Source organism: Euprymna scolopes, chromosome 1, assembly GCF_053919585.1.
Source record: "Euprymna scolopes isolate OS-2025 chromosome 1, ASM5391958v1, whole genome shotgun sequence".
Classification (NCBI taxonomy): Eukaryota; Metazoa; Mollusca; class Cephalopoda; order Sepiida; family Sepiolidae; genus Euprymna; species Euprymna scolopes.
The window spans coordinates 201,601,796-201,626,470 of NC_136482.1; the positions used below are offsets into that span (position 1 = coordinate 201,601,796).

The following is a 24,675-nucleotide window of genomic DNA, read 5'->3' on the forward strand; positions in this document are numbered from 1 at the left end:
GCGCAATAGCACTCCTTTACTCGTTTCTCGGAAGCGAAGGGCAATTCCTGCTAATGTGCCCTACTTGGCCACACCAAAAACAGATAATGTCTGGTTGTGGCTCCCTACAGTCTCTCATCAGGTGTGGTTCTTGACATCGAAAGCATTTACCAGTAAATCCACGGCCTTGCTTCATTACTGGTCGCTCCTTTCCGCTTGCCACAGCAGCCGCAACCGCCCCCTTCTCACCGGACTGTTTCACCAAAACTCTAGCATGTCTTAGAATCTCCTCCATCTCCATGGTTTCAATATCAGTAAGTCGTTGCAGTTCCATGGAGATGCGATCAGGGAAACCAGTTACAAGCGCCAGCTTTACAGTCTTCTCAAGGCTGCGTCCCCCATATCCAGCCAATCCTGCTAGTCACCTTATCTCTGCCACGTACACATCCACGGACTCCCCAGTCCAGGTAACTATTTTGAGCTTGTTGTAAGCCTCAAACGCGCTCTCAGAAAATGCGGCCTTTAACCGGTTCTCGATGCTCTCAGCAATGGCCTGATCCGTCTCTCCCATCTCTAGATAGACCGCTAGAGCACTTCCTTCCAAATACATAGATATTAACGTGGCTACATCCTCGATCTTCTGCAGCGTTGCCACCAACTTCAGCTTGTTAAGCCATGCAACCACGTCACCTTCTCTAGTAAATGGCCTCAGGATATCGCTGCTCAACCTTACTTGGTCACCCATTTTTGTCACTGCGCCGAAATAGCTTGACATTAAATTTGAATCCAACTGTTCTCTTCTCACTGCACTTTCCACACTGACTGCACGATGCATGAGGTAAGGTTCTTTACTTTTAACCACATATAATTAGAAATGATAATAATGAAAGGGTATTGAAATTGTAGAATAAGTAGAAAACATATATTTTTTTACAAAGATAATGAGAAATGATAATGAAACGAAATGTAAATGGACAATAGCAGAAAACACATTTTGTTTTACAAACAAATAAAGATAATTAGAAATATTAATGAAACGATATTGAAACTGTCAATAGTAAACAGTTGATTTTTTTTAACAAACCAATTCCATTTCTATTTTTTTTAATTTAAAATAAACTAAGATGTTTTACTTTTTATAGTCAATCGAATTGTGTTACTTAAATATGACTTTAACTTTTAAAAAAATCTTTTACAATAATTATTTTATATATATTTCAATATCGTTTTATTAATATCATTTCTAATTATTTTTATTTTTTTGTCATTTTATTTATAAAATTACGCGAGAGTGATTCAATAAAAAAAGATCTAAATTGCTAAAAATCATTTTTTAAAAAAAATCCGAATTTAATAAAAATTATTTAATAAAAAAAATATTGTTTTCTAATATTATCAATTTCAATATTTCATTTTATTTATAAAATGACGCCAATTTCACTATCCAATCAGGTTGCATTCCTTCTACCGGTGGAACACGACTTATATCCATTTTTTCTCCATATTTTAGTCTCCTTAAACTGCAAGAGGGCCCCATTTTTTTTTTTTTTTTTACATAAAAACACCACAATAACATTCTAAAAGCTGGTGGAGTGTTCTGATACAACACTTTAATTTTTTGTTCTCAGTTAGTGGAGGAGAAATCCTTCACGACTGAGACAATTTTTAATTTTTGTTCCTTATCTCCTCCTTAAAAAATGACTTGGTGTCTCTGTCTCACTCACTCTGCCTTGTGGGGAGGCAAAGTAAATATGAACTCTTGTCTTGTTATTATTTCCCTTTGTTTGTAAATATCCCAGAACCCTTTGTCAATAAGGACTTCTCTATATCGTTCGCACGTGTTGATGATTTTCCTCCTTAGAACTTCTGCTTATTTTTAATCTCTTCCACTCACGATGCAATTCGCAAAAAAAAAAAAAAAAAAAAAAAATCGAAAGTTTCGTAATCGTGAGTTTAAATTAGCTTGTCTTTAATTTTCTGCGAACTTGGTTTTCCGGTCGTCATCCTTAAATTTAGACTTCCGCCTGTCAAACTCATCTCGAATTAATTAACACACTTTATAATCGTTTCTTTTTTTCTTTTTTCTTTTTTAACAATTAATCAAACAAAAGGTAATTATTACTTGAATTTAATTGTTTTTTGTTTTATTTTTCTCAAGGGCACTGCTGAACCATTATGATTCTCTTTGATTTTGATATAGAAATGAGACCACGTCTCTAGTTTTCATGTAAACAAAAATTTTATACGAGTGCTCCGAGGACGATTTTGTCATTGGAAATTGTTGCAAATATTTAATTTGTTTATTATGTACTTTAAGTTTAAATCTAATGTTCGAAAATATATACAAAAAACTGTTTGGTAATTTGGCTATTTAATTCATTGTACGATTCATTCGAAAATCGAACAACGCGGTGATTATCGCGAGTTTCACTTTTTCTTTTCTGTATTGACTTTAAAAAGCGTGTGAATTTTTTTTTTTTTTTTTTTTTTTTAGTTAAAAATATATACATAAAACTAGAATTTCATAAATATAATTCTACCAATGAAGAATCAAAAACGTCTTATGTCTTTTTGGCAATTTCCAAAAATACCGTTAGGGCTTACAACATGGCCGCCAGAAGAGTCACGTGATCCGGTTGATCCAAAACATGAATCGCCGTATTACGAAACCGGAAAACGCAAATTTAAAGCAAACTTTGACAAACAAGCATAATAATTAAGTACAAAAACAGTTTTTCAATATCATAATAATAAATAATTTATTTAGAACGGTCATTTAATTTTTTGTTGAGAAACAGTCACAGTTTGTTTGTTTTTTAAAACTGTGTTTATAAAAAATATTTTATTCAGAGTTTTTCATAAAAATGGTATTTAAAACAAGGTGTTCATTTTTTTTAAGATGTAATGTTATAAAAATATGATGTAAAAAAAAACAGTTTATATTTTTAATTTTCATTTTATAAATTTAGACAGAATAGATGGAGGCGATGCAACAAATTAGCTCACAAAATTTATTTGGGCCGACTCTTTCACGCCACATAAATTCATTTAAATATGAAGTGAAGATAGCCCTTGATGTACCGAATTGGCGACGAAGTTTTTTCTTCGCTCGCATCCACGTATTTTCAATAAGTTGAGTATTTATAGTCGCGTCGTTAGGCTCCACAAAATTTCTTTCGTGGACAACAACATCGTGGCTGTAAATACCAAAGTCAATGTCTGCTACGGTTGCATGAGCGCTCCACCCATCGCTTATTATACGAGTCCCGGGTAAGATCCATTGGCGAATTATAGGGACCAGAGTTTCACGTTTTCTGTCTGGAACCTCGATCAAAAGGCAATTCTTAGAGCCTCGTTCGATGGCGCCGAACACCCAATGGCTACGTCGGACAGTTCCTCTGTGATATTTCCGAGGGTAAAAATGGCTTTCATCAATTTCAACCTCTTTTGGGGTCCAGGTCTCATCTATACCCCCCAATTGAATTGGGTTTTGTTCAATGTACTGAGTGCACACTTCCCTCAAAAAGTTGCACCAGTCGCTCACTGTGTTGGCACTCACCTCACTTTCTGTTGCCATAGTTTTTTGTGGAAAATCCATGCTCCACATATACATAATTATTACAATGGTTCTTAGATTGAGGTTGCTTCTTTGAGAAAAAGAGTTCGTTCTAATTGTATTACGATATCCATCGTTTCGGCAACGCCATCTCCAACCATCCTTGGATTCGGAATATCGAGCCAACACGCATGGTGACCCACAAATTTGACAATTGCATGAATTGGCTATCAGACGTCTCTGTGCAAGCCATGTCAATATGTGCACGTCATCTGGCATTGCTAACATTAGCCGAGACAATGTCATAGTTTCGCCAAGTATAGCGTTATTGTCATGAACACGAGGAACGAGGAACAAGGGTGATACGTTAAGGGCCATTGATATTTTTGTAATTCTCTGAGGTAGGTAGCAGTTCCAATTTCAGGAATCGTCGTGGTTCAATTCCAGGAATTGTCATGGTTCAATTGCGTTCCGTCGACCACGACCACTTGTTTGTTCTGAATAAAATACTTTTTATAAACACTGTTTTAACTAAAAACAACCTAAGATTGTTTCTCAAAGTTTGCCTATTTTTATAACAACATTATATCAACAAAAAATTAAATACAAACAAATTGTGATTGTTTGTCAAAGTTTGCCTTCAAGGCTGCGTTTTCCATTTGCACGATTCATGTTTTGGATCAACCGGATCACGTGACTCTTCTGGCGGCCATGTTGTAAGCCCTAACGGTATTTTTGGAGATTACCGTCTTTTTATTATGTAAAAGCCTAATTGATGGATTTATTGTTTTTTACAGAATAATTTTTGAACATCTGAAGAGCATTTAACATAAACTTCAACAGTAGATCCTGACCGTTAAAGAAAACAGTTTTAATGTTAAAAAGTATTTTTAAATAACAGGTAATTATTCGAATTTGTAAACGTGGTTACTTTTTTTTTTTAATTATTTCTTTAAGTTTTATTGTAATTGCATGGATTTATTTTATCATTTTAATTTGTAGATTATTTTAAAATCAGTTAATTTGAAAACCACGAATCTTTATAAACGTTCTATTTAGCAATTAATGCACTTTCTTGTATTTTTAAATAAAAACACAAAACTCTAAAAATTTGAATAAAATAATAAAACATAGTTCATATGTCTGAGATAAATATTAAACAAAATAAAAATGTACTAGAAAATATTTAGAGATTTCTATGCATTGTTTTTTTTTGTTTAAAATCATTTTCTTTTAAATTATATAAAAATTATGATCCAATATATTTGTACTTCAAATATCATCTCTTTAAATTTGTGAAATGATATAGTAAATATTCTTCATAAATAATTGCAACATCTAAATACATCTGGAATTACATGGATTAAGAATATTTTACTGACTAAACATATAAGATTTAATCTGAAGCATTCTACGATTTTTCTTTTAATATTTTAGTGATATATTTTCATCTTAAATGAGTAAAAAATATTGCAATGGAAATTATAAAGTCATTATCATAGAATAATTTAAATCTAAAGAAAGTAGAACAATAAAATTCGACGAAATTAAGAATGAAACTATAAAATACAACAAAGAAAATTAATTAACATAAAAGAAAAGGTGTTATAAAAACGAGAAACTTTAATAAAATTTGACAAAAAAAAATTATAAAAATTTAAGAGGGGAAACTTATATTAGTAAAACAAGTTGAAGGTAAAACTAAAACAACTTATAATTTAGAAAATAATGAAATCAAAATTGCAATCAAATTAAAAAGAAAAAATAAATAATAAAACAAATAATACACGGAACATCTAAGAAAAGGACAATTTTTGTAAAAATAGCAAAGATTTTAAAACGTTTACAGGCTTTAGAAAAGAAATATCAAGAATAAAAACACAAGATAAGCAGAGAATTAAAAAGAAGGAAATTATTTAAGAATTACCTTGACATAAATAGCAATTTCCGGGAAAATAATATTCCACTTGTATATTTAAGAATAATATTAGCTTTATTTTCTTTTGAAAGTAAAATACAAAATTAAAACTGCTACAGATACACTGATTCAATAAGATTATGACCTCATATTCACATTGCAAGTGACACATTAAAGTAATGTAGAAGAGTTTTGAATTTAGGAATGCATTCGGTATTTCGTGATTAAAAGTGTACTCTGTTAATGACTTTTTAAGACGAATTTCATTTTTTGGTGATTAAAAATGTACTCTGTTAATATCTGTTTAATACGAATTTCATTTAAAAAAGCTAAACTGTTATAATTTTAGCCTCGTTCATTTATGTAAACTTTCACTAGTGAAAGGTCTGAAAATCACTAATGAAATTACATTTTTCAAATTTTTTAATTTATTAAATTTTTATACTTTTTCCTGTAATGACTTCAAACATGGCAGAATGCAATTGAAATGTAGGAAACTACTGTGAATTAGAGACCATATTTCACATTACATTTAAAATTATATATGTTGTCATATAGTCATGACAAAACCGGGAACACCAAGTGAATTTCAAAGGCTAGTAGTCCTAGAAATAATCTATTAGAGTAAAAGGCCTTAGGACATTTATGTTTCAGAGGTGAGAATTTGCTGATTGTCAATTTGGTCGGTTGTATTTGTTTTGTAAATAAGGGACCATTGCTGTAAGTTTGTCAAATACTTGTAGAACACTTGGATGCAACATTGCATTGATGGGAGAAGCTTAGTATACAATGTGGGACCTATTAGATTTCTTGAGTGAAGAGCCATTTTCGTAATGAAAAATTATTAAAAAGGGAATGATAGCAGACATAACTATTGTAGAGAAAAGAAAATTATCCAATTGCGAATATTAAATGGTGTTGTCCAAAGCAAAACTTAGGAGTATGAATCTAGTCAAAGAAGCTTTGAATTGTAAAAAATTCCAGGTAATTAAGCCAGGATTAACAGAGCATACTTCCCTTCTCATATAAGGATAAAAAGCTGTGATAGAAGAGATTCAGTATGTTTTATATAATTATTCTGGTGTTTGATTGGTGTTAATGTAGACATTGGTTACCTCCCTTGCTTCAGTTACATGGTTACCTCCCTTGCTTGTGGTGATATAAATAGGAGTCGGCCATCTTGGTTTAGTCAGTTCGTTCGTACAGTTTAGACAGACTACAAGTGTCTCAACAAATGGTAGCAGAGATATCCCTCTGTGTGCGACAAAACGAAAAAAAAAAAAAAAAAAAAAAAAAAAAAACTTTTTTTTTTTGTACAGCTTGTCTGTAGCACTAGACAGATCGAATATCGGATATGGCAACTTCGAACAAACAACCTCCATTGTTGGAGGGGGAGGATGTTTACGAGAACTGGAAACAAGATGTTGAAATGTGGTCGTTGTTCACGGATCTTTCTGAGGAAAAAAAAGGGCCAGCAGTGTTTTTGACGCTACCACCGAATATTAGAGAATGTGTCCGTGAATTGCCAACAAGTGACATCGGCGGACGAGATGGCTTGAAGATCTTAATAAAGAAACTGGATGACATATATTTAAAGGATGAACACACGCACGCTTACATGACTTTTAAGGAATTTTACACTTATAAAAGACCGTCAGGTACCAGTATAAATGACTTTCTTGTTTGTTATGAGTTTTTGTACCAAAGATTAAAAAAATTCTACATTATTCTACCGGAAGGAGTGCAAGCTTTTCTTGTTTTGAACGCGGTTAACATATCGGAAGAGAACGAAAAATTAGCGCGGACAACGTGTTCTGTTTTGACGTATCAAAACATGAAGGAATCGATAAAGAAAGTATTTGGTGACATTTATCGTGATGAAAATGTACCGGCAGTGAAATCAGAGCCCGAAATCGTCAACTATAATTATTCTAAACCGGGTAACAACAAAAGGCGTTTTCGTCGAGGACAATCTAATCCATGTGACCGAAGTGGAAACGTGTTATTGTGTTACAAATGTCAGTCTCCAAACCATCTAATTAGAGAGTGTCCTAGAAATACGCCCAGGTTTACGGAAGCGACAGAACAAATACACATTACGTTGTTCATTCAAGAAAATATTTATTTGAACAGTACAAATGAAAAAATCTCAAATCTTGTAAAGGAAACATTTGGAATGGCAGTCTTGGATTCTGCTTGTACTCGCACACTGGCTGGCGAAGTGTGGCTTGATGTTTATTTAGATACTTTAAATGAAAGTGACCTGCAACTAGTGAAGTATACAAACTCAGACCGGAGTTTTTGTTTTGGTGATGGAGTGGCTGTCACAGCAATTAAAGTTGCTAAATTTCCGGTTACACTCGGAGGTATAAGAGTTTATATCGAAGCAGATATTGTGAAAAATGACTTGCCTCTTCTATTAAGTCACAAATCAATGAAGACAGCAGGAATAGTGCTAGATTTCCGGAAAGATATGTGCTGGATTTTTGATAAATGTATTGAACTAAAGACCACAACTTCAGGGCACTATTGTCTCCCCTTAACAAATAAGTTGTTGGATCATAGTGGTACTAAGAACATTGTATTACATGTTCAGAATTTTGGTCAGTGTTCTTTCACAGAAAAAAAAAAAAAAGCAGAAAAACTTCATCGACAGTTTGCTCATGCCTCGAAGGAAAAACTTGTTTCCTTGGTTAAAAAAAGTGGCAAATTCAATGACAAGGAATTTATAAAGGCGATTGAGGAGGTTTGTGAAAACTGTCAAATTTGCCTTAGATTTAAAAAAGCTCCACTGCGACCGGTTGTGGGATTGCCTCTTGGCAATAGATTTAATCACACAGTTTGCATGGATTTGAAAGAGTTCATCCACAATGAGGTGTGGATACTACATCTCATTGATGCCGCTACCAGGTATTCAGCGGCAACATTGATCAAAACAAAGAAGAAGGAGGAGATCATCAAAAACATCTTTATGATGTGGATTACCTATTTCGGATCTCCTGTTCGTTTTCTGAGTGATAATGGGGGTGAATTCAACAACGAACACTATAGACAGATGAATGAAAAACTCAACATAGAGACCTGTACTACTGCCGCAGAAAGTCCATTCAGCAACGGTACTGTAGAACGTCATAATTTGATAGTTGCTGAGGCAATGAAAAAAACAATTGACGATGAGAAGTGTGAACCTGAAATTGCCTTGGCATGGGCTATTTGTGCAAAAAATGCCCTCCTCAATTACTCTGGACACAGTCCAAATGAACTTGTTTTCGGTTTCAATGTAAATACACCCTCAATTCTGACAGACCAGTTACCTGCTATGGAGTCCTCTACTACAAGTGACATGGTGAGAAAAAATTTAAATGCTCTCCATAGTGCAAGGAGAAACTTTTTGGAAGCTGAGTCCAGTGAGAGAATTAGGAGAGCTCTCAGGTCTAATGTCAGAACTTATGCTGATGAAGATTACGCTACCGGAGACCAAATCTATTATCGGAGGCAGGGTTTTAAAGGATGGCGTGGTCCAGCAAAAGTGTTAGACAGAGAAGGCCAGTTTGTCTTAATCAGACATGGCGGAGCATTTTATAGGATGCATCCGTGCCAATTGATGAAAGTGAATAAAAACAACGAAAAAAGAACAAAAAAAGTTGAAATGCTGGGAAACACTACAGAAGGGAAGAATGAATACCTTTCAGTTGAGGAGGAGGAGTTGCAGAATCAAGTGGTAGAAAGTGAAGATATAGACAGAGAAGAAGTTGTTGATAGTTCTACCAGTTTAAGAGATAAGACTGAAAAACCTGGCCGAAATAAGACCATAACTTATAAAATAAATGGAAGTGAGGAGTGGAAGAAAGGAAAGGTTATGTCAGTACAGCCTAAATCAACTGGCAAATATAGTCATTGGATCAATATAGAACCTGAGGATGAAAACGAGGATCAAGTTTGTATCAACTGGAATCATATTGATCATTGGAGAGAAGTGCCCCAATATACTGAACAGGAAAATGTAGTCCTGCTCACCGCTGAACAAGAGCAGTCGAAAGCTGTAATGGATGCCAAGCATAGAGAAATAAAAAACATGAACACCTATGAAGTATTTGAATGTGTGCCATACACAGGTCAAAAAACAATATCCACAAGATGGGTGATTACTGAAAAATTCAAGGATAATCAGAAAACAATGAAAGCTCGCCTTGTAGCACGAGGCTATGAAGAAAATAGTAATCTGAAAACGGACTCCCCAACATGTAGCCGTGAAGCTATGCGAATGGTCATGCTAACCGCATCAATAAAGAATTGGATGCTGCAGACCATAGATTTTACCTCAGCCTTTTTGCAAGGTGGTATTTTAGAGAGAGATGTGTACCTGAGGCCACCATCTGATGTTTGTCCTAAATCTCAAGTGTGGAAATTAAAAAGATGCATCTATGGATTGAATGATGCTCCACGGGCATGGTACAAGAGAGTTACTCAGGCTTTGATTGAATTAAAAGGAGTAGCAAGTGCTTATGATAATGCATTGTTTTTGTGGCATGATATTAAAGGAAATTTGACTGAAATTCTTGCTATGCACGTGGATGATTTTGTTTTCTGTGGAAACACAGAGTTTGAAAGGGATGTGATTGCAACATTGAAAGAAAAATTTAAGGTGGGATCTCATGAAAGTGGAACATTCAAATATGTTGGACTGAATGTTAATCAACAGGAAAATGGGATCACTGTAGAACAAGATCTATATGTATCTTCCATATCTCCAATAGAAATAAGCAAAGGGAGGATACTGAGGAAAAATGATGAACTGAATGAAGAAGAAAAGCATGAGTTGAAGAGACTTGCAGGTCAGATGATGTGGGTTTCAACTCAAACACGCCCTGATATAGCTTTTGATGTGTGTAAAATGAGCAACACTGGAAAGCATCCCAAAGTAAAAGCCTTATTTGAGGCGAATAAAGCCTTATCAAAATTGAAATCCAAGAAGGGTTCTATAACATTTCCAAAATTGGGAAAGCCCTCAGATTTACACATTTTGTGTTATACTGATGCCTCTTATGCCAGTCTGGAAGATGGATCTTCACAGGGTGGTTTTGTTGTCTTTATTGGAGGAAGTACTGACAAAATGGCCCCCATGTGTTGGGCGTCAAAGAAATTGAACAGAGTGACAAAAAGCCCATTGGCCTCAGAGACTCTTGCTCTGAATGAGGGAGCTGATGCTGGTGTTTTGACTGCGGTTATGATACAAGAGGTATTTCAGTTATCTAAATTGCCAGACGTTCTCTGCAAGACAGATAATGCATCACTTGTGGAGACATTGAATTCCAACAATCTGGTAAGCGATCGACGATTGAGAATAGATGTAGCAAGGCTGAAGGAAATGAAGAGTAGAGGGGAGATACAGATAGAATGGATCAAGGGTTGTGATCAGGTCTCTGATTGTTTGACCAAGGCAGGAGCTTCGTCTGAGCTTCTAAGGGACTTGTTAAATCAGAAATAAATTATTCACTTGAGGACAGCAGCAATGTTAATGTAGACATTGGTTACCTCCCTTGCTTCAGTTACATGGTTACCTCCCTTGCTTGTGGTGATATAAATAGGAGTCGGCCATCTTGGTTTAGTCAGTTCGTTCGTACAGTTTAGACAGACTACAAGTGTCTCAACAATTGGTTCATCTTATCACCCGTCATTGTAAATATTATGTTCACATCTTTGTAATCATAATCTGCTACTATGTCAAAAATATTGTTGAATAACGAAGTATCAAAATGGGGGTATATAATGTTTCAAAAATGCATCAAACAGTGATATATAGTATATGGGAGATTGTATATAAATAGCAATATTGTCCACAAACAAAAAACAAAATAAAACATTAAGCAAGTCCTTACAGCGACACAATTCATTTTTATGGATGTCCAATAACATACAAAATCCCGTCCTTAATTGATTAAACAAAGAACACATCAGCTTTGTTCAAACTGAGCACATAAAATCTCTTACCCCAGCAGACTCTATTGCAGATAACATAGCGACTATAGGATCTTTAAAAGCGTTTTCATCTTCATATTTTCCAATTATAACAAAATCATATTTATATAAACAAAATTCCTTATAAAAGTACACCATAGCTTGTTTCTGGATTTTAATTGGCAGGTATAAAAACAGACTTCGACCATTGAGAAAATTTCACAAGTGCATATGACAACCTGACTTTGTGTGTGTATGTTTTCATATTTTTCTTCTTTTCGCTCTTTTACTTTATGTCTATATGTGTGTTTTTTATTTCTTTGTTTTTCTTCTACAGTACTGTTTTACTTTGTGCTTTCTTTCTTCCATTTGTTTTTTTTTTGCATATGTGTGTGTCTTGTAACGTTGTATTCTTTGTTTTTTCTTTCTTTTCCTTTTACATTTAGACATGTTTGTATGGATGTGGATAATTGTGTTTTTGTTCTTTTATTTACTTGTCTTATTTTATTTCTTTCTAGTTCACATATATTATTCTTCTAAAACTGTCTCTTTTTATCTTTTGTGGCATCTCCCTCTTTTCTTAATTACGTTTAATGATATATATTTGTTTGTGTTCTTTACTTTTTTGCTTTCACAGTTTAATCTTTTTTTCCAATATAATTTTTCTGACAAAATTGGACCCTTATTACTGTTTTTTATCTTTTTGACATTGTGTGTTTTTTTTCTCTAAGTTTACTACATTTCTGGCCATATTTTTCCGTTTTGTTACCAGCTTCTTTACACGCCCTTGTGGAGAGCTCTGGTTTAACACGGCACCAGAATGGGTATATGTTGAAGTGCATGGTATCAAAACTGGATATGTAATACAAAGGGGAGTTTGAAACAGCATCAAACGGTGGTATATAGTGTACTGGGAGTGTATATAAACAGTGTAGCTGCATAACAAATGTATATGTTTGTCTTATATATATATATATATATATTGGTGTATATATAACAGATGTGTTTCTATAATGAGTCTCTTTTAACTTACGAGTGTTAATGTTCTGATATGTGATTCGTCTAGTGTATTCTCTATTGTCTGTTGATGTGTATATACATAAATTTACAGTTTATAGATAGCATTGTCAGCAAAACCATACTTTTACTCTTCTTTCCATGCATCCTAAAATTAAAGGTGCTTTTCTCCATAATTGAAAATGCTCAAATAGGAATTATATTTTGATATAATCGTTTATTTTTTGCTGAGTTCTTTTCCAGAGTTGGCACGCTTTGTATAAAATTACATTTTTTTAAGTCACCCCCTTCTGACTTCCATGGGCGTCCTGTCATAAAACCCTATCTGTCTGCTAACATGTTGCATATCAAACTGTTCTCTTTCATAACTACAACTCTAGATCTCAAAATTCATGTTTTTATTACACCATCACTACATGTAGTCTAAAGATCCTTGCTGAGATTTAGTCACACATATTTGCTTATATAATGGTTAGCTTGAATTCCATTTGTCAAATTAACATCAAATTTACATTCCTGACCACTATTAAATGTAAATATTTCAACTTATCATAACTTTCCACATCAATAACATATTTCTATCTAACAATTAGACTTTTACCAATCATAATAATCAACTATTATAATTTCATCATAATTGACCATTTTAATAATAATTAGTGTTTTCCAATAGACTAACAATATAACATTATTGTTATATTATCGTGGGTATATATAAACGAGGATATACAACACCAGGATGAATATGTTATGTAGTAAGAGGGTGTAACAGTGTATATTGAATGTTCCTGTAATCGAGTGTATATAATCAAAGGTGTATATATTGAAGTTTCATCATGCCGTCTAATGTTCATAAATGCTTACATATATACATTCCACATATATACAGTTCAACAGGACATAATATTTTGCAATAAGCAGTTCGTTAACAACAAAGAGATGGAACATCTTCTGGGAGAGTTATGTATCTTGCCAACAAATTGTCCATTTTGATCTTGGTTGATGGAGCTGTCAAAAACTGAAATGAACATTTCTAATCAAATCGTTGAACTTTGACTCTTTCACAGCCAAATTTCTGGCTGAAAACCAATTAAAATTATTTTTCCCAAATCTCAATACCCCTTATGTCAAATTTCGAGTCTGGAGACTGAAAATTGAGGGAGTAGTTTGGTAGGGAAATGTACACTCACACACACACACACACACACACACACACACACACACACACACACACACACACACACGCACACACACACACACACACAATTTCACTTTTATAGATATATAGATTTAAAAAAATTGAAGTCTTATTCTAGGTTGGCAGTATTTTGCGTGAACAGTTGCCAGAGATGTCAGAAATTTTCTGTTTCTATGTCTATTCTTGTAGCCATGTCACTAACAAAGAGTGCTGGAATAAACGCTTTAACTGGGCTGACGTTATCCACCTGATAGTTAGGGACCCAAACCTTGGATTAACTACCAACAAGGCTGTCCTATCAGCAGGTGCAAAGTACTGGGGCTGCTGTATTACTATTTGGTGAATGAATTCTGGACTATGCAGTAGCTTCTGGTGGAGCTTCTCATCGCCATATTAGTGGGTAATTGTTATGGCTTTACCTTATCATGTGTTACAAAAAATATATATATTTATTCATTTCTTGATTTCAGAAAAATACACAATTAAACCCAGATCTCCAACTTCCAATTTAAAACCCTACTTCCATGTATCATTCTCCAACATCAGGAGTCTATGTTTCAACCTTCTAGAGGTTGAAACTCAATTACAGGACATATTATTCCTAAGTGAAACTAGCACTGAAGCGACTATTTCCCTAGATGAGTTTGTAATTAAAAGATACTCTAACTTAACATCTAAATCTGAGCCTCAAGATCGCCATAGGCATGGAATATGTGCCTACATTAAAGATGGCTTTCTATGTGGTAGAGGCATCTCCAGATAAGACCCTAAATTATCCTATATGTGCTTCCGGGTTGCACTTATGCTACTGCATTTATATTTGCCATCTATTGCCCGCAAAATAGCAGAGTGACTATCTTTAAGAGCATATCTGAGAAAATTGAGCATATTCCATCTGCTCATCCTTCGACTAACATTCACATCTGTGGAGACTTCAATGTTTACAATGTGGAATGATTAACCCACTCAAACAAAACGGATGATGAGGGGAGGTTCTGTCACGATTTCTCTATTGCTTATGTCCTCACACAGATTGTTTGCGAACCCACCCATGTGCCTGACACTGATGGTCAGTATGCAAGTCTCCTAGACCTTTTCCTTACAACTTGCCCTGAGCTATGTTCATCTTCGATTTTGTCCTCACTGGAATCTTCCGACCACTCTGTTGTATAAGTTAAAATAAAAACAAAATGTAATAATTCCTTGGATGTACCTCTCCATCATACAGTATATCGATACTCTATGGCTGACTAGGATAGCTTCCGTACATTTATATCAGATCTACCTCTGCGTTCCATGTTTAAACAGGATGTGTCCTCTATAGTATCAGACTTGAAAGAATGGTTAATTGTAGATATAGACCATTTCGTATTCTCGGAAAAATTCCAGCAAAAACCTAACAGTAAGCCATTGCACATAGAAATCACTTTTCCATTGCTTCTAATGTAACAGATATAATGAGACTAAAACCGCTTTCAAGACTGCCAACAACTACTGTAAAAGAGTAATGAAGAACGGGAGAGTCGTATGCTCGGTCTTTCAAGTCCAAAGTAGCTGAGCAGCAGCTTGGTTCTCACCAGTTTTGGCAAATGGCAAACAGGATCCTGAAAAGAAATGCGTGCTATCATCAATGGACCTGAGGTAATCTCGTCAGCATCAGACAAAGCCAAACTCTTTGCCAAGAACTTTGCAGCTAATTCTACCCTTTGTGACCAAGGCTGCCAACCCCCAATATTTCCTCCTGTATCAGAAAACACTCTATGCAACATGCAAATATTTGTATGTGATGTTGCCAAGCAAATCAAAACCTTGATTCCAGTAAAGCAACTGGCCCTGATGACATTCCAATTATAGTGCTCAAAAAGCTTCAACCAGAACTAGCTCCCATACAAAGCTGTTTAAGCGTTGTCTTAAGGAGAATTGCTTCCCAACATGATGGAAAATCTCAGCAGTATTCTCTGTATTTAAGAATTCAGGTGATTGCTCATCTCACTCTCAGTACAGACCAATAAGTCTTCTGTGTGCCATAAGTTACTGGAATCTAGTCAACCACCTCAGCAGAAATAACCTCCTTATAACATGCAATATGGTTTCTTTTCTGCTAGATCTACAGCAGATGTGCTTATGGTTATATCTTATAGGATTAGCAAATCTCTCGACAGAGATTTCCTTTCTAGGGCAATTACTTTTGACATATCAAAAACCTTTGATAGGATATGTCATAAAGGTCTACTTCACAAGATCTCCAGCTATGGTATAGCTGGAAATGTCTTCTCAATTATTAAATCATTTCTCTCTGATAGATTCATAAGAGTAGTGGTTGATGGGTAGAAATCAGAGGCTCATAGTATTAATGCTGGAGTCCCTCAGAGGTCCATCCTTGACCCAACTCTCTTCCTAATCTACATCAATGATCTTCCAAATCATATCCTCAGATCATTTGTAGATATTTATGCTGATGACACTACCATCTATGGCAGCACATCAAAGGCTGTAAATGACCAAGTTCTCTCTTATTCTCTTTTCTCTGATCTTGAGCATGTGGTACAATGGGGAAAGAAGTGGCTGGTTACTATTAATGCATCTAAACCAAGCTTCTATCTTTACATCATCAACGCTCTGATCCCCATCTGGCATCAATTGAAATTAATGGTTCTTGTCCTGGGGAACCTCCACGTTTTGACAAGCTTCTGGGCTTGACCTTTACTTCTGATCTGAAATGGAACATACATCAAACCCATTGCTAAGGTCGCTGGAAAAATGGTGGGATCCTTCTATCGATCCAGTAGATATCTCACTGCTGATGAAATTCTCTACCTATATAAGAGCCAGGTACATCCAAGGATGGAGTATCGTTGCCACATCTAGGCAGGAGCTGCTAGAAAGACCTTATCCTGCCTTGACATAGTTCAAGACAAACTTCTTAGCCTCGTAGGGGATGCCCTTTTCTCTTCCTTACAAAGGAGATGTTTCGAGCCTGTCTCTGCTTTATCGTTATTTTCCTGGCAAGTGCTCATCTGAGCTCCCATCTATGATCTGCCCCTCACCAAACTTTCATGAGAAACACTCATCTAGCTGAAAACATCAATAATTTTCCCCACTCTTTATCTCTGCCTAAACCTAAACATAGATTCCATGTACAAATTTCCTTTTTTAGAACTGCACACGTGTGGAACTCTGGATTGATAATTCAACCTTAATATATTCTAATATAGATGATCAACAAGAGTATGGCAAGTTGATATGCAAGAGAGAATATTAAGTAGATGATTACTGGAGGCAACAATGAGAAATGTGACGAATCCATTGGAATACCAGTCATGCTTGAATAAAATAAACAAGATACTTGAAAAAAATCGCTATTACTGGATGAAAATTAACCAAGAATTGCATTTTGTTGATAGTTTGTGTCTATTTATCCAGTGCAGAATCAATGGACAAAAGAGAAAAATAAAATCTTCAAATTTATTGCAAAGTTTGTTATTGGTGTTACCTCCTGTGGAGGTGGTCACAACATTATATTCATCAATCATGGACTTGTAGAGTTTGAAAGCTGGGACTCCTCTAGCTGGGTATTTTGCTGCCGTGATTAATTTTCTTGATTTTTTATTGCAGGATTTATTCGCCTAAAGAATTCTACTTGACATTCTAGCTGATAATATCACCAGTATTGACAACAGAAACTTCAGATCTATTACTGTGTGTTGACTGCATTTCAAGTCTGCATACAAACTGATGGGAAGACATTGTCTAGTTTTATAAATATTAATAAGTAATTGTCACTTAGATGTAATACACTGCATGAAAGATTATTTATTGGTACATGGTCATACCAAAAGATAGTGTCTACAGTGTGATTACACTAGCTAATGTATTTTAAGGTATTGTAGTTTGTTTATTTTATATACCTACTTTTCTGTCAGTCTTTCACATTTTTTAAAATGAAATATTGCAGATTTACTAATTTTATCCTATGTAATAAACAATATAGACTAAATGATTTATACTACAGAATTAACAGCTCATATTTGATGATATTATTGTTATATATTGGTTATCATCTGAGAGTTCTCACTAGGGTTATCATTGAGGAGCGCCAAATTGAACATTTGTTACATAGGGTTCTTCATAAAGGGGCATCGTTTACGTTTCGTGTATAACATAAAAAGGATTCCGTGTGCGTATGATTGTCTCTAATATAAAGATTGTGTGTTTGATTATCATAAAGGGAATCGTGTGTGTGACATGTATTTTCAGAACCTACCTCTGCTTCTTCGATGTTGGACCATCTGGAAATTTCTCATCCTGGAGGGAGACTTGATACCTGTTTGACGAAGATTTATCACTCCAAGACGATGAATGGGTTTTATAGTTTTTATTTCACTTTCCCCAGAGGTCCTGCAGAAGGTGGAAATGAAATCAGCTTGTGTGGGTTCTTCTTCTACACACGTCAGCGTTCGTCTCCCCCCTCCCCAGTTAAGAGGGGGAGACAACGGAAAAACCGTCCGTCTTCTTCAAAGCCCAAATCAAATCTCCCAGATCTAGCCAACCACGTCACTCATACGTAATCTGGTCAGCTGACCTTCGGTTCTTGTAAACGTGTCTACACTCCGCGTTTACTCACCTCTCTCTCTCTCTCTCTCTCTCTCTCTCTCTCTCTGTAACATTCCTTCCCCCCTTTTTATCAAAATGTATGGCGAAGGCATACATTTTTTACTTCCCACATTTACTAAGAATGGGATATATATGCTCACCCCACTGGCAAAGAAAACTGTCATACCTTTATTCAATATACTAAGTAAAATAATATCAACAAATAATACCATGTGGCGCTAATCCTTGCGCCCTCGAAGGTCAACAACTCCCTGTGACCCTATGGTCTCTTCATAATTTAAATCAGAATTTCAGGAGCATCCTTTACTCCCGTCGACACTACGCGTGATCGATAAATTCTCGGCAATCAACCGAATAATAAAATCGAGGTCCATCTGCCTCTTCAAAACGGACTATCATCGTCCTTGGCTTTACAGATCAGCTTTTCTTCCCATAGGTAGCACACAAAAAAATTTTACCATCCCAAGCCTTATCCTATTAATCATAAGCCTACTCTTATTACTAGTATTTTGTGGGAAACAAAAAACCTCTTAACATTCCATATGGTGGGTAGCCTTCTATTTTCCTAAGTACTTGCATACATATTTCATTCATCTTCTCTTGAGCGATTCGTAACATAATGGCCACGTCAGCCATTGCACCCCCTCTGCCCCTTACACCATGTCAGAGGGCATTTCATTTGCTCCCTGAAGTTGATTACAACTAGATCCGCTCACGCTGGACAGAATACATTCCGTTTACTGCTATGTCAGAAAAAACTTTTTTTTTTCCAAAGTCGGTAAGCGCAACCTGCCTTGAAGACACATAGCTTCATGGAAAACATCGGATTTCCACACATGAAGTACTCAAAGTTGCTCCATGCTGATTCTACTCGAAATCAATAGAAATCACGTTAAAAAAAATAAAATTCGAATCACTTCTCGAGAATAATGAAATAACTACCCATGTAATTCAACACCTCTCCAAAATTCTAACATGCTTGCCACAGAAATTAAATTCCATTTACTCCCCACTTTTTTCTTTCATTTCTTCATATAGTTTATTTAACCCTATATTTATCCTTTTTTTTCCTTACTTATGTGGTCAAAACGTCACTCATGTCGAATAGAACATTTATTCTACATTTCGAAAATTAAAATTAATACCGACTGAACCTTTGACTCTTCCGAAACTTTTTTATTATTATTATTATTATTACACTGTTTAAATCTTATTTCTTTCTCTTTTTCCCAATTTTATTATTACTATTATGATTATTAATTAATTAATTAACAACACATTCTTTCTTTTATCAATCATTCTTTCAATAGACCCCACAAGCAAAGATTCCACCTCCCCATTCTGCGAAAAAAAAATACATGTCAAAGAACAAGAAAATTCTGCCAATACCGTTTGACAACACATCAATTACATAAAAATAATAAATTAAAAAATACAAAAATATCCTATAAGCAATCACAAAGTCCCATCTCACTAACAACAAAATTCCAAATAACAAAACACAGATTTGTGGAAACCCATTTGACCACGTCATCAACTAGGTCGGCTGCATAGTGCATCATCTTTTACCATTCCACAGAATTCAAAATTAAAGAAAAAAATCACAGTCGTTTACAAAAAATACCTAGACATTTACAATTAAAATACATAGTCGTTTCTAAAATAAAATAAAACGACCCACTTATAAAGTTTCAGACAATCCTAACACTCGATGGAACTAAAATTGTCCATGTCAGAAAAAATTCCTAAGAAAAAAAAATCGTATAATTAGTGAAAAAGGAAAAAAAAATCACATTTCAGAACCTATCCATTGTTTTTCATCAAAAGTACATATTGTTTTTCATTAAAAGTTACACTTAGTTCACAGTTTAAAAATGCAACGAAATATTCATAACACATATTTGTGATTGACGTGTTTATCTTCTGGTAAGCTGAAAGGCTCATTTCTGACGCACACTTACTAAAGTCATATGTTCTATTTCTTTTTTTCTTCTTTCTGGTTTACTCACTGGCTGTTATGATTGACACATTTCCAAACAATTTCATTTGTGCGTGTTCCCATTACATTTTCTTACTGTCTCATCGGTCCTTTGCTTTAAACAGAATAAGGCAATTCTTTGTTTTTCCCTTCTAATTTTTACATTAAGTGATATTTTTCTTCGTTAATAACGAGCTAATTCCTAATACGATAAACATTTTTTTTTAACTATTTTCTATATATAAAGTTTTACATCTGTGTGTCCGTATGTCTTCCTTTTCTTTCTTTGTGAAAAGGTTGTACGTGTGTATTGCTTTTCTTTTTTTTTTTTCTTAATTACTTTTCTAATTCGCCTAGTGTTTTAATGGACCCAACGTTGTGTGTGTGTTGATTTGTATTTTTTTTCTACTGTTCTTTCTTTTTTTTTTTCATACATTTTATTGTTTTTCTTGCCCTTTTTTTTTCTTTTTTTCCCCGTGGCAACCAAAGTCCTTTTTTTTTTGTCTTTTTTTTTTCTTTTAAACCCACCCTTACTAGGTGGTCTGGTCAGTTACGGCACCAAATTGAATATGTTATATATTGGTTATCATCTGAGAGTTCTCACTAGGGTTATTATTGAGGAGCGCCAAATTGAACATTTGTTACATAGGGTTCTTCATAAAGGGGCATCGTTTACGTTTCGTGTATAACATAAAAAGGATTCCGTGTGCGTATGATTGTCTCTAATATAAAGATTGTGTGTTTGATTATCATAAAGGGAATCGTGTGTGTGACATGTATTTTCAGAACCTACCTCTGCTTCTTCGATGTTGGACCATCTGGAAATTTCTCATCCTGGAGGAAGACTTGATACCTGTTTGACGAAGATTTATCACTCCAAGACGATGAATGGGTTTTATAGTTTTTATTTCACTTTCCCCAGAGGTCCTGCAGAAGGTGGAAATGAAATCAGCTTGTGTGGGTTCTTCTTCTACACACGTCAGCGTTCGTCTCCCCCCTCCCCAGTTAAGAGGGGGAGACAACGGAAAAACCGTCCGTCTTCTTCAAAGCCCAAATCAAATCTCCCAGATCTAGCCAACCACGTCACTCATACGTAATCTGGTCAGCTGACCTTCGGTTCTTGTAAACGTGTCTACACTCCGCGTTTACTCACCTCTCTCTCTCTCTCTCTCTCTCTCTCTCTCTCTCTGTAACATTATATGATTGAATAAACATTGGAGATTCAATGATTTTATATTATAGAATAAACACTGTATATTTAATGATGTTATATCTTGAACCAACAGTGGAGATTTAATGATTTTATATACATAAATGTGATTGCGTATTCTTTTCTTCAATATGGCACATGAGCACTTATAATTAACTAGTGCATTTTACTGATATTTTATATGTTAACAGAGCAGAGAAATATGGCTGCAATATCTTCCTTTTCGTTCAACAATTGTCACTAACAATTGTTAATACAGCTTCTTTATAAAGACAAAATCTTCCTTTTCCACTCATTTAACTTTTTGATGATTATGACTATGTGCATGGGGATCGGACACTTAACTCTCTTAATCAAACCTGGCTGACATATGGGATCGGCTATCTTAATCTATTAGTAGTTTAATTAAATCTGGATTTTTCTTTCATGTGAAAACTCATTTTGATAAGAAATTGAATTTTCTCAACTTAAAACTATATAAAAAGAAATGATAACCAATGTGTATATATGTATAACTAAAACTTATTTTAATAAAGCAATTGTGTTATTAAAAAACTATTATGTCTTATGTTTTTTAACAATTTTTATTAAAACCACTATGCAAGAATATTTATTTTTTAATTTAAAATGGTGGTGAATTTATAAAAATAATGTTTACAATATTTATTCAAATTCTGCTTTGTTTTTAACTTGCTGAAGTGGAAGAAATATTTTAATTCCTCAGATATTTTCATTTTCTGTTGACAGTATTTTATTATGCTTAAATTTTAAACTTTCCACTCGATGTTGTTTTGTGAATAATTATAAACTATTAAATTTTCTGACTGTAGAATTTAGATAGTCTTCATTGTTTTTTCACAAATTATTTCATTTGATTTTTTATTTAAGTTGGCATCATTTTAAATAACTATATTTAGTACAATAAACAGGACTAACAATTGTAAGTATGGATTTTTTATAAGGAAAAAATCTCCAATTTGTCTTTACTTAACTGCTTGATGACCAGGAACATGTGTATGAGAATCAGACACTTAACTCTCATTATCAAACCGGCTGACACACTGGCTCAGCTATATCAATCCATTCAATAACGGCTTGTTTGGGTCCACATTACTAATTTATGGTGTGACTTAAAATTAGTATGAACCTGATTTTGTTCAGTATACAGTGTTAGCATCGGGCAAGAAGAATAAAGAAAAAATGGCCACTGAGCAATCTCGTTAAGTAACGAGACTTCAGGGCATCTAATATGCATGTGAAAGGCAGACGGTTTCAATAAGAAACCTGTTAATCAGAGAAGGGATTCTTTTTTTAGCAGTGAGTTTTGTCAGATGTATATTGAATTTTGATGCCAGGAATTGTGAAGAAGAATAGTTAACATAAATTGTTAGGAGACTGCAGAATATTTTACAGCTTAATTTGAAGTAACAGTTGTCTGCTATTATGCCATAAATATAGCTTGTAATATTCACAGGTACAACTTTTTAATTTTTTTCTTTACGCATTTCTTTCAATTATAATTGCATTCATGATTACTTGAATGGACATTGCTTTCAAGATTTTTCAACTATCCTTGATGTCTAATATTCCTTCAAACGTTATTGCTTTCAAGGTGTCCTTGAACATTTATTTCGAAGCCATATTAAAAGTGAGCTAGTCCAAAAAACTTCCCGTTTTTATTACAGTAACCATAGCCATTATGCATGACATAATCAATCTTATGTGAATTACATCAAATGGATAGACTTTTCCTCTTACAGTTGGTTGCAGCAGGGTTTTTATATGTCCATCATCTAAGATCTAAGTCCTCAGTTGTAGAGAATAACTTATTTTCAATAACACTCGATTGATATTTAAAGCATTCTCGTTTCGTCAATTACTAAATGATATAAAAAGCAAGGAAATAAATGACAATCTCTAATCTAATTAAATCTGGATATGTCTTCCCACAAAAAAGCAGTCTCATAAGAAATTGAAATTTCTCAACTGATTATAATATGAAAATAAAATTTTTTAGACATGTATTAGTATTTTAATAAAGCAATCCAGTCTTTAAAAATATATTTTATGTTTTTAACAATTTTATTGAAACCACTATGCAAGAATATTTATTACTTATTTAAAATGATGGTGAATTTATAGAAGTATTTTTTTACAATTTTTATTCGAATTTTGTTTTTAGAATCTGTAAATGCTTCTACATTAAGTTCTTGAACGAAAAGCGTCAGAGTAGAATTGCAGAATTTATTACATTCATTAAAAAATCAATCAAAAACTGTTGCAATACAAAACATCTCGTTATGATATATCCACTTTCTGTGAGTACTTTTGGTGATTTTTATATATTGTTCAATTTCTTATAGCTGTTTAATAAACTTTGATTATTGGTAAAGAATTTCCTCCTTTTGTAAAGTACAATTATGTGTAAATTATGAAAAGAATTGTTATATTTTAGAAATTAAGGTTTTTTTTGATATTTAGTTTTATATTATTAAGAAAAAATATTCATTCGATTATTAAATAAAGATTGTAACAAATATCTGCATTATATTTAAAATTAAATCAATAAATCATTTGGGGACTTTTTAAATCAATAATTAATTTGGGGACGTCAATTTTGCATTTTGCTTACTTTGTCAACGTATCTTTATTCATTAAGAAAAAAAACCGGTTCTACATCTAATCATTCTAAAACATTTTCGCAAAAAAAACATATATAAAATAAACATTATTTATAGAAATTTATCTTTCTTTATTTTGCAGAATACCCAGCAACACAGAAAAACAAATGCAAATTTAATGAAGTTTAAAACCAGAAACGAGAGAAAACATATCTGTGATCTATACGAGTTTTTTCTTTCATCAAATCAAATTTTCCTGACAACTGTGTATGTATTTTCCTGACAACTGTGTATGTATTTATAGTCTTATTAATGAGAACACTAGTTGGAATAATTATCAAAAATGTATATAAATAATATAATGATAGGTTCATATGACTAATGCAGTCATGAGCACATAAGAATACAGTATTTCAGCCATATGAAATACTAGAATATATGTACTGCTAATGAAAAACAGAAATTATACCATAATTATTGCTTGCAAAAATCATCCTTTAAAATTTGTAGGAAATTATCTATATTTAGCAGAAGTATAAGAATATATATACATTGTTTTTTACATAAAGTTTCAATGATATAATTTCAGATGTATAAGCACTCAATAAATATATGTAATAATGAGA

At 33.8% G+C, this 24,675-nt stretch overlaps 1 long non-coding RNA gene across 1 annotated transcript; it reads left to right on the plus strand.

The window, feature by feature from the left end:
* Nucleotides 1–1,526: 1,526 nt before the first annotated feature.
* Nucleotides 1,527–24,675, plus strand: LOC145279809 (uncharacterized). The gene is made up of 3 exons (XR_013868459.1): nucleotides 1,527–2,090; nucleotides 4,333–4,436; nucleotides 24,192–24,675. It is a non-coding gene; the product is annotated as an uncharacterized LOC145279809 (long non-coding RNA).